The following is a 12,776-nucleotide window of genomic DNA, read 5'->3' on the forward strand; positions in this document are numbered from 1 at the left end:
ATAACACCGGATCGTCAGCTTAGAGAGCAGCCTTAACTCCTTTCGGTAATTCAGACACCAGATCATTGATGAAAAGCAAGAAGAGTGTAGGGGATAAGACTCCACCTTGTGGGACACCATGACCGCAACAGGAACTTCCTACTGCTGGTATGTCCTAAATTGACTCTTGCTCTCCTGTTGTGGAGGTATGACTTAATCCACCTCAGCATGTGACCTCCTACTCCAGTCCTCATCAGCTTGACGAGGAATCCATCAGTCCAGACTTTGTCAAACGCCCTCTGCAGACCAATCCATGCTGTAAGCACGACTATCTGCTCTTGGAAGGCGTCCTCTATCTCTTGCGATAGATAAGTGGTCTGGTCCTCAGTGGAGCGGAATTGTCTGAAGCCAGCTTGTTGCGTTGCAAATAGTTTGTTAGTCTCCATGTACCACTTCAGGTGTGCATTCACAATCCTCTCCATGGTCTTTCCAACACAACTGGTTAGGCTGATTGGACGGTAGCTTGCAGCCTTCTTTAGATCCTTCCTTTTCTTGTGGATGGAGATCATGACTGCCTCTTTCCATATCTGTGGAAGCAGTCCTTGTGTCCAGCTGTAGTTGTAAATTTCCAGGAGTTTGCTAATTGCTTCAGTGCCTAGATGGGTCAGCATTTCATTTGTGACTCCATCTGGTCCAGGAGACTTCTTTGTCTTCAACTGCCTAAGAGCTGTCTGTAGCTCATGCAGTTTAAGACCCTTCTTCATGCATTCTGGTGTCACTTGGCTTGTCTGCCTTTCCCTTTTTTCTCTTCGGGCTTCCCTTTGCCGTTCCCTGTTGATGGGGATGTTGGAAACATCTTTGTAGTTAGAGGCAAAAGTGTTTGCCGCTTGTTTACCCGTCAACAGTTCACCAATCTCTTCCAAAGTTACTGAGCCTCTTCCTGTTTCTTCATCGTTCAGCTGTGTCGTCAATCTTCACAGCTTTTGGCCATCCCGCTCTAGGTTGAGCGAGGCTGTTTTGTTTCTCCAGCTCTTCCTGTGTGCTTCACGTTTGTGCCTGAGGAATTTGGCCTTGGCTTGCTGTAGAGAGAGGTTATTTTCTTGTGAGGGATTGTTTTCTGCTTCCTCCCTGGCTTCTGATAACTTTGCCTGTAGATTCTCCAACTCATCACTCCAGTATGGCTTATAGTCCTTTCTTGCTCCCCTTGGAATGGCGCTGTAAGCAGCCTTAAGTATACTGGCGTTGAAGTCTTTGACAACCCGGTTGATGTCTCTACCTTCCACTCTGATGTCTTTACAGAGCTCATCACTCAGACTTTGGTAAAAGGTCCACCTGGCCTTCTTGTAGTTCCATGTGGGGATGTTAGGTGAAGTAGAGGCTATATGGTCCATAGTAAGTTGGACTGGGCGATGGCGCTACCTCCTAGTTGTTTCATTGACTTCCCGCTTGACATGTCCATGTATGTCATCAGTACATAAAGCAAGATCAGGGGTTGATGTTGTTCGCCAGCTTCTGGAGTAAAAAGTTGGGGGATCATCTGGCTTGTGATGAGGTTTAGCTTGTTATCATCTTGCCGGTCTCCACTTCTCTCTCCACGTTTATCCAGGTGGTCATATCCCCAGCTTTGTGAGTGACTGTTAAAGTCTCCTACAATGATGAACCTGGTTTCATCAGTTGTAACTTTGTCAAGGGACAGACCTTTGTCATTTAGAGAGTATATGTTCACAAGTTTCAAATTGAACTCGTTCTTTCTGAGGCTCAAAACTTGGAACTCGGAGTCATCCATATGCGTGTTGGTCTGGACAGCGCTGATGTTGTTCCTGACCAATGTCATGATGCCTCCTTTTCGTCTGCCAATTCTGTCATAGCGGAAACACTGGTATCCTCTGACTTTGAAGGATTTCTCTGGCTGTAGGTGAGTTTCCTGAATGCAATAGTAATTTTGATGTCTTTCTCATGGAAGGTTAAATTCTTCAAGTCAAGCTTTTGTGAAGACATCGGGCTCGATTTCAATGCATCACGAAATTGATGCGGATTGTTTCTTATCCTTGGTATGTTCTTTCTTCACTTTGCATGTGTAATTGATGGAGGGACCCCATAGCTGTGGTGTTGATCTGTCGAGGCTCAGAGTCGACAATAATCACTTGCCCTGTAGGGCCCTAGAGATTACCAAACGTTGTTGAAAACGATGGCTGTGTCTGGATATTGCTAGTACTGTGTTGTTTGGAGAGAGTTGATGGCCCCCACCTCTGTCTTAATCTCACTCAGATTTCTTTCGGGAATTTTTCTTGACCCTTAGTTTGAGTTTTGAAAACACCTATTCTGGAATAACACCGAGAATTATTTGTCCCAAGGCTGGGTTAGTTATAGGCTTCAGGGCGTGTCCACCACCGTGGCCTGGCATGCCACATGTCTGGTGCAGACTCCTCCGAGTACTCTTGAAGTTTGCCTGGCGCAAGGTGCATCAGTACCGTGTGGACCAAACTCGAGCAACTGCAAAAGGGCTTGTCCTGCAGTAAGGCTATGTTCTGGCAGAATGACTAACCACTCGGCTCCTTGTTCACCAGTTTGCCAATGAGACCAGGTGAGGCTGAAACGGAAGGTGAAGCACAAATCACGGCACACACGTTGCGCATTCGCAGACCAATTGCCACACTTTTTAATTATGTTTAGAGTTAACTTTTGGCCTAGTGGAAATTGACCGTTGAAGTTGATGTGGCACAGTTTATTTATTTATTCCAAATACATTTGTATATAATTATTTATAATGTATTTTCGATATAACGAATTTTTAATAAGTTTTGTTTTAAATATTTCGTTCAAGTCCAACTAGTTTGAAATTAACATTCAGGCGTCTGGAAATTACAGAATAACATAAAACTAATGAAAACGTGTTTTTTCTAAATCCTTGCAGAATACTGATCTTTGTTCATCATTTCAATATGTCAATTCACTGTTTCTGTATCTTCCTTGCAATCACGCATATGTTTTATTAGTTTATACCAAATGTCAGTTTAAAAACACTTGCTTTTTTCCTTTAGCGAACTTAAGTTTTACCAAATTGTTGACTTATCGTGTCTTCTGTTGATATTTTGTTTCTCTACGTAACTGCTTTTGTATTGGAGCAGATAAAGGTGTGGGGGTGGGGGGCAACTTTCTTTACATGTTAATCTTTTTCACTTCCAGTTAAATAATTTTTGCTTTTGAAATTTTTTTCTTGGACATTTCATGTATTTTAATTCCTTGCAATAAGCACTTTCTTAATTTTTGTAACCTTTAACAACGCGAGACATATTTGATTGTTTCCCAGAGTTATAAAATTAAAGACTCTCTGTCAGGGAGTATTACACACCGTTAAAGCATTGCTACGCTTGAGATTTCGTAAAATGTAATTACGTAATTTATTACAATAATTTGCGCGGAATCAAGATTCGTTTCGTATCGTAAGTTATCTAAAAGTTGACAATCTGTTAAAACGAAGGCGTCCTTTAATTAAGCTTTTCTATAAAAATTATTCAACACCTGAGGCTTTGTTCCCAGTTTGTCCAATGAAAACCAGTGTGACATTACAGAAGCTTTTGATGAAATTTGGCGCAGTCGTGATGATGGGCGGAGCCCCGCTGTGTTTGTTTGTTTTCACTTCACCATCAGTTTTACTTTGTGTGCGGGCGTATGTGTATATGTGGGTGTGCATGTTGATTTTTGCGCATACATGTGTGTATTGCTTCCTCCCAGCATCCTCATCCCTCATTTTATATCATTAAAATATATCATTAAAATGTACTTGTTGGCGGATATTTGAAGCAACTTGTTTGCCAAATACAGTTTCTTTTTGTGGCAGACCTACTTTGCGGCGTGTGGCTCCTGCTGCGCTTATGCTGCTACCGTTATCCAGAAAGTAATTAGTAATTTAAGTATTAGTTCAATTGGAAATTCCTGGGAATTTAAATTGTTAAATTAGCAATAAGGGTCTCCCAAGAAAAACGGTGTATGCTCCATGTTGAGGGTTATCTGAAACTAATTGTGTTTTCGAGTCGCAGACTCAAAATAGGACTGGTTGATAATTGAGTGTCTCAGACTGTGTTTTAAAAAAAAATATTAAAGGCAACGTGACGCTGGCTATATCTTAATAGGTCCAAACAAATTGTTAAATAATTAGCTATGTAACAGAAATTATTTTCAAACATTGCCAAGCATTTTTGTCAATCATTTGTCTTTAAGGAAAAGCTAAGTAGCTTAAGGAAAATTTATATATAGTTTTATACATTTTTAAGTAGTTATTAGCTTCATATATACATTTAATTTGTTTCAGACATTCGACTCAGACTAGAGTTTGAGACCATTAGGTTCGAGACAATCGTTAGTGCAGACCTGTTTTATTTAAGCAACGTCTGTTCAAGAAATGTAATATTTGAAAACTAACATATATTTTATCATAATACCGCTCGGTGAAAAAAGTTATAATAAATTTAGTTGGCTCTGATGGCTAACGATAAGAAACGTTTTTCTTTTAGTTTAGTTTTAATCTGACGGTTTCAACGTTGTACTCACCAACGTTGATATGCAAAAATTTCCTTACTTATACAATTTATTAATAAACAGAAATTAAATAAATTTCAATTAGACAATGCAGAAAGTTACACAAAACTTCCGGACCTTCTGAAATATAACACCTTTGAGTGAATCCTAAGCTGTGTTTTCAAATGTGCATGTATACTATATATACTCTCAGTATGTTTCTTTTATTCTAATTAAGCAGAATTTGCGTCTCTGTCAAAGCCAGTGCAGTCCATTATGCATGTAAATTGCTTTGTAACTGAGCGGTATGAAACGGAGAGTGATGTTTAGCATTTTAGTACGTAGTGATACAACTATTTGCATTTTAACTGCGTCAGCAGATATCAAATATACTTAAACACTAATTACCCTGATAAGTAAGCTTGGAAAAAAAGTGTTAATAGAACTTAGTTTGCTTAAAATCAATTACACATCGTATAAGCAAAAACTTTATGCATGAAACATTCCAGCTTCTATATTGCAACGTTAACACATACGAGCTCAAAGCAATGTTAATGATTTATAATTAGTGTTGGCAGATAAAGCACTTACGGCACATTGTCAAGCATTCTCCTTCTATATGGCTTAAATTATGATACTGAAAAACGAATACAGTGGTCTACTTCATGAATTATTACCACTTCTGTCGAGACAAATCGTGGAAATAATTTGTCAGTATTGAAATTAGTTACTGTACCGTCCTAAGTATACCATTAGATAGAAAAACGGTGCACGGCTATTTGAGCTTTGACAGCAGAATATACGTGTATTTGATTTAGAAAGCATGGATTTCCATATTTACAGTCTAAACTATTTAGTATATGTACAAGTCATAAGTGGTAGTAGTATAATAAGCTTTGATGAATGATAGGGCAAAATTTTCCTATGGGCAGAATTTCTTTAAACTTTGTGTACTGACTGAGAAAGTTTAAAAGAAATTCTGCACGTAGGAAATATTTTGTCCTATATAGACAACTGTGGCATTTATCCTAAAGTAGTATAATGTTAGCCATCCCATATACTTCCAGAGGTTTATAAAGGACTGAATATTATTTTTGTACGTTTATACAGGTGTAAACCACATTGAGGCTTATAGAAATTTCGCGCAAAAATGCAAACTTGGCAATTTCAGGCATGCAGTCCGCTTATCCACAACCTCAATATAAGAAAATAATTAGGAAATGGTGTTTTTATCTTAAGTTACAGTAACCCGAAAACAATACAGGTGTTGTTTATGAACACATCTTGAAGGTAAAAGTCCAAGTTAAGTATTTTTATTATGCACATATACAAAATGTCTATACCCGTGGTAGTTAACAAAATAATTTGTGGAGATTCTACGTGCTCTGACAAATTTATGTCGGTAATTTAAGAACGTGTTTACTATATCACGTTTAATGAGACATTCGCTAAACATCTTGGTTCATTTTTATATACTGTACAAGTGTAGCAAGAAAATCTGTTATTTTATTAAATACATGGAGTGATATCTTACTTTAATACAACGTCAGATAGTAAATGACGCTGTACACTTTTCAATATCCCGACAGTCAATGTCGACGGCAGTCTATCTGAAGTTATTAGCGTAAGACGACGCCATGAAATTAAATAACGAAGCCTAAAACTTGTTTACGGATTTTCATAGTGATTCCGGTGCTCGCCCACTGTACTATTTTAATGAGGTATATAGTATATCTTTACTGACTTTATCCACAGTTAAATCTTGTTCTAAGCGATTGATTTTCCTAATACGGCTCTTTGCAGGCTCTTTGCAATAGGAGAATGATTCCTATGCATCAACAGCCTGTTCAAAAATTATGCAAACATAATTATTATTTCATATATACTAACTATCATAGCTAATAGATTCTGATCGGCTGTTTAAAAATCTTGCATTAACTTTTTCAGCAGTTTGAGTGTTTATAAATTCATCATTTTTTTTCAGGATTGCATAACAAAGAAACGCTAAATACTTAATAGCTTTCGAATCCCATGGAGACATTTTCCCTGTTTTCTGTGACAGCATTTGCAAATGAACTGGCAAGCACTGGACCAACTTTTGCAATATATAATAATACTAATACCGATATATGTATATGTGTTTACAAAAAGCTAACCTTCTTAACACTAGCATCACTAGTTCAACCTTTCCTGTTGATTAAATTGGTTCTATTAATCGGTGGTGTATGCAAGGGTAATAGAAGGATTCTTGAATTCATCAAAATAAACAAAGACTCCTATGCGCTTGAATTATACACGCTTAAAGAAGTATCCTTTACAAAGATTTATTTGTACCATGTGTGTATTCAGTCTTCATTAAGAGCTCCAGTTCTGTTTAATCTATATTTGTTAGAGACAAGTGTCCATCTCAAGACAAATGCCCGTCAATTCGTTAACAAAGGACAATAAATCATTCTCAATAGACTTTTCTCGTTATTAGGTTTTCTTCCTAATTGAGGTCGATATATATCTGAATAAGGACTCAAAAAACGCAATAGTATGAACCAGTATTGCATTCTGCATTGTACAAGAGGAAAAAAGAAATAAATCATGATGTTTGGCAGGAACCTCTGTGTCTCGTATTTAGTCTTTTTGAAGACAGTAAAGTCTCTAGAAGCCATATAAAGTTTATTTGATTTTGTTATGTGAAACATTTAGGTTCTTACGGAATGTCCATACCTTGGAGATTGTTCTTACGTTTAAAGGGCAATACTGGAATCCTTTACATTCTTGAATTGTCCTTTTTCTCATGTTCAGCTAATATATTTACCTAGAACACACATAAAAAACAATTTAAAAGTATTATTTACAATTTCGATAACAATAGCATAACCATGTAAGTAGATTCTCTTTTATGGTAATACCAAGTTAAACTTTGTATTTAGTGTAATGGTAGATCAATATACTTGTTATGAACGCGGTATCAAACAAACTGTTTTCTAATTCATTTGACCGGATACATGCCATATAAGAACGTACTTCTAATTTTTATGCCAGAAGTAATTTATGAGTTTGTTCCTGAACAGTTATTCAGTGTTTGACAGGAAACTGTTGAACGACAGCAATGCCTTACGCTTCTCGACAATTCATCAAAATTTATTTCAGGAGAATCAACACGTATTACCTTTATATCATACATTGAGAAACAATGCTATTGGTTTCATTATTATATGTATGTAAGTGCTTTATTCATGTATTTTTTCTCGGCTTTACTGTCATTTACTTCATTGTAAACTCCTACTAGATTAAAATATGTTTCGGGATTTCAATGTAAACTCCTACCAGATTATGTTTCGGGATTTGAATGTACCATAAAGTCCTATCATTTACTACATCTATAGGATATCGTAAACTGTTGTACAAGAAACGTTAACTCATAAGAATTTTACAGCCTTATTGCCAAGAAATGATTCTAACATTTTTTTTTAAATGCGAAGAAATCAAAAAATTAATAAATAAGGTTTCGGTTTTCATTTTTTGATAAATATTTTTAATATACAGGACCCGGAATGACACTTGATAATGTCAGTTCGATTAGATTCTTCGTATGCTATTTTGGAAACGTTCGGTCGTAACAGAAATTTGTTTCTGGTAACAACCAGAAAATGCCGAAATCAAAATCGAATGGAAAACGCAGATTGTACGTTCGGATTAATTAATTAAGCAAAACAATGAAAATATGTTTTATCGAAAAATTCTTATTAAACGTAAAAAAGCAACCGAAAATATTTTAGATTTTTTTTTTTTGGATACACAACATCGTGTTACAAAACCGGACATACAATCTACTGTCACAGTGTCAAACAATTACATATTTCATATGAATTTTATACCAATTCTACTTCGACAGTAAATGAACAAAATACTAAACACTTGTTACTAATATTTTGAAAAGATCACTGTACCTTATGGTCTGTTGATAAATATGCAAATTCTGAAAATTAAAAAAAAAGAATAGGATGAAATTTGTAAATTTGAAATTCTGCGAAGGTATTAATTTTTTTTATTATTCTTGCATGCCGAACAGGATTTTCTCGTGATTTTACTGGTGCTGGAAAATCTCGGTGTAAGATGACCCACGTGCAGTGATTTATGAATGAATGCGATTAAATTAATTCGCTAATATAATAAAATAGTGCTGAAAAGAAAGGCATTCGTTTTACTTTATTTTCTTTTATTAATTTAGATATATGGTATGCAAGAAAAAGAATCAGTAGTTGAATGTACTTAGGAAAATATCTGGCTCTAGTAAATGTTTGCGGTAACTCAGTAGAGCCTCGTTGATCCTCTTTACCGTCAAAACAGTTACCCTCAAGCCAGATATTTCCATCCGCACCTTCACCCAGTGAAAGATTTTTATATTACACAACACAAAACTCATCTCAGTTTATATAAACACCAAACCACCAAATATCAAAACAGATTCATACGCATAAAGGCGGATTCAAAACGTACTCGGGTCATGTCTTTTGTTAATGTTCTTTTGAACACTCCTTTTGTTACAGAAACGTCTGAACAACAGTGTCCAGATAGGACTCGACGTTATATATATGACTTTATGATAAACGATGACAAGTTCCGATTAAACGTGAATATAATCAGAAGAGCAATTCTTTCACCTTTTCGCATATAATTTTCTATCTACCCTTACCAGTTTTTTTCTAAATATGTAACAATGTACGTTCTTAACTTTTGTAAACTTTAACAATGTATTATACAAAACTTGATTGCTTTCCAGACATAAAGAATTAAAGGCTCTGCTGAAAAAAGTATTGAACACAGCTACAGAAAGTAATGTAAAATTAAATCAATTTGTAATTCACTTAGTTAAAAATTCCATCCGCTGAATCATAGCACATGACCTATCGTAAATTATCTAGTTATCATCTTTTTTAAGTGGATCAACACCTGAGGCATAATAAAATTGAAATAAAAAAACAGAATGTCAAGGAACAGCCGAATTTCGAAAACCCTTAATCTATCGATTTTGCAATATTAAAAAAAAGCAGTCTCTGGCTTACTGATTTTTTTAAACCCATTTTTACCTTTTCCAAATAAAGATATCCAAATTCAAAACTATTTCATAAATATAGAGTCTAGCGACAGGAAGGCACTTTGTCTCAGATTTCATCTTGAAATAATTTGACTATAGTATGGAAAATGTAAATTGCATTATATTGCATGCTTCTAATTCTATTTTATAAATGAAAACTGACAAGGAACTAACATTTTTATTTTTTAGTTTTTCTTCCCATTTTCTACACGTCTTTTAAAACATGCTAACATGCTCTTGCCCGTCAGCTTTTTAACCTTGCCTGAAAATTCGGCATGGACCACATGTCTATAATACTTGAAAGATGCGTAGATGTTGGAGTATTATGGTTGACTGTCAAATTTACGGACGGATGATCATTATTCTTGATTATTTTTATCAAAATTTACTTCAACACATGTTTTACATATTTTATTCCGACCATTTCCTTTTCTTTTAATATAGAAAATTTATTTCAATATCATTCTGGTACCTACCTACCATTTTTGAACGGACTGTTTTGGAATTTTCATAAATTAAATTCAACAATATTTCGGACAGACTGGTACTTTTTCATTTCTCTATTAGTCTCCATTGCATTTCCGTTAACTTTAAACATGACCACTAACATCATTTCTTCAGCAGAGCACAAAAACGTACTTGGCAGGTCTTTAAAAGGTACCAAATAAAGACAAACAAAAAAGAATTAATCTTAAATAAGACTACACATTTTGAAATATACATTTAAATATTACGATAGCCGTACAATATTCCCTTCAAGTCAAAACATGTGCAGAGAAACGAATGATTATTTTTGTATTTTGTTAGACTGACATGGGTGGTCATTTTGTCCTATTTTCGTGTTTATCGTTTTTTCGTAACCGATCGGAAATTCTTCTGAATCACGTGATTTTATAATTAATTCAAACGAATGTCCGTTTAATGAATAAAAATAACTGTATTTTTGTCTATTTCCATGATAGTAGTTATACATGATTTGCATGAAAAATATGAGATATACAAGCTTTAAATTTTAAATTGACAGTGACATATATTAGGTCAAGACAATGTGTTTAATGTATAAAATTTTATTGAATTAATGTAACAATTTGTACATAAATCAGTGTATGTAGGAAAATTTCAATCACATTTTGATTCTAAAGTGTAAGACGGATATTCGTCTATATTCTCAAAACTATTCTGAAAAGTGATTGACTAAATAAGTTTGCCGATTTAAGTTGTGAAAACACATTTATTCAGGAAGGGCCTAAATTGTCCACCCGAAAACTTGAAGTATAGCTGTATATTACCTGTATTATATGAATGATTTTCATGAAGTTTTTGTGAGTTACAAAAATGTAATTCCCTAAGCTATGTTTGTAAACACCACGTTATCGTTGGATCTTTTTATAAGTTATAGCCTCGTTCGCTGGCACCAGACCAGAAAGAAAGTGCCTCTGTAAATGTAATACCCTACCCCTAGGTATTCTATAAGAACCATGGTCATGAACGAGAAAATACACTAACCCATTTCAATCGCACATTTCTCAATTAAAACGTGCAGTTTGTTAAATGGGTAATATGGATATTGAACAAGTGATAATTTATCTTCCATTGTGTACCTGTCACACGTCTTCAGTATTTCTTATCTTAGAGAAACAATGCGTAGTTTATAGTTTCATCAACGTTACAGAAGAAACTTCGATGAACTTCCCTGTTGAAGTTCTGGTCTAGATTATAAAACTATTCTGATTGGTTGTTGTGAAAATGTAGGTCAGTCGTCATTTAACTACACGTGTTCTCTAATATGTGTATATGCAGCATAAACCTACAATGTTAATAAAATAAACAAAACAGATGTAAACTAATGTATGACTTCAAATTCAAAATCATTTCTAAGATGAATTTCAGGTTTAGGAGTATATCACCAAACGAACAACATCGTTACCAATATTTTAACCAGCTTCTATAGGTGTCACAAATTGACATACGGGCCTTATTTTATCTGTTGTGTAAATGAAGGTATTGCATCATCTTTTTGTAAATTTTTGAGTTATTGAGGTAAATTTCAGATTTCACGCATAAAATACCTCTCATGTTTTTCTGTATTTCATAACTTAAATTTCCATGTGAATTTTATTAAATTCGGTTCAGTAATAAGGAAGTTGATATTTTATTAACTTCAGTAATTTATGTTTTTATCCCCAAAACCACTATAATGGGCCTCAAATTGTCAATTTCAATCCGCGCCAAAGTAGTTAGATTCCCCGGCTATATCGTGAATCCCGTGGAAATACAAATAGTCAAGAGTTTACGCATGGGCCGTGAATCCCATGAAATTTAGTATTTGGTGGGACATTACCCTTTAAAATAGACTGGACTAGATATGCCTTGCGCACACCACCTTCCGACATTATAGACGAATCTATGTCTGATTAATTTTCTTGTTAGAAATTTATGCTCGATGGAGGTAAGAAATTTATTTGTTAGATTGTTGTATGATTTTTGCATTACGATTTTTTATTTGGTAAATTTTTGTGCATTCTACAGAATTCTGTAACATTTACTTTTCGGCATATGATTTTTAGCTAGTTTCGGTATGTTATGATAATTTATTAAATTTTTCAGACTTTTGTAAATTATTTCGAAAGAGGAGTCTAAACGTTTCGTTTATATAAGATGTAAGATTTATATTGAAACTTGTAACATGATATTTGTAAAGCACTGTTTCAAAAACATATGTCAAACATTTTGTTAATTATGGAACGCCATTACTGTATTGTATTGTTATGTATAAATCTATATGGCAAGTCTAGTACCATGTATGTAATATATTATTGTAATTTGTAATTGTGTGCCAGTCTATAGCACATCTAATTAATGTCCGTTGTAGTGTATGGCATTAGATATTATATGGATGCCAACTATCATATAACGTTTGATTTACATTGAATTTTGTTAATTTGTAGTTGTAAATAATGGCTGCAGTTTATCATTTCCATTTCTATATTTTTCATCATAAACTTTTCATATCTTTTTCATACTTTAGCTTTAGTCTTTTAAGTAAGTAATTTTTGTAATAATGGAAGTAATTAGTGACGTATTTTAATAACGTGACATATGAACTTAGTAGCACATATATTTTGTATAAGTAGCACGTATTATTTATGGGAGCCTACGGATGTATGGTGTACCCAAAGGAGCAGTT

Source organism: Mercenaria mercenaria, chromosome 4 (genome assembly GCF_021730395.1).
Source record: "Mercenaria mercenaria strain notata chromosome 4, MADL_Memer_1, whole genome shotgun sequence".
In the NCBI taxonomy this organism is placed as follows: Eukaryota; Metazoa; Mollusca; class Bivalvia; order Venerida; family Veneridae; genus Mercenaria; species Mercenaria mercenaria.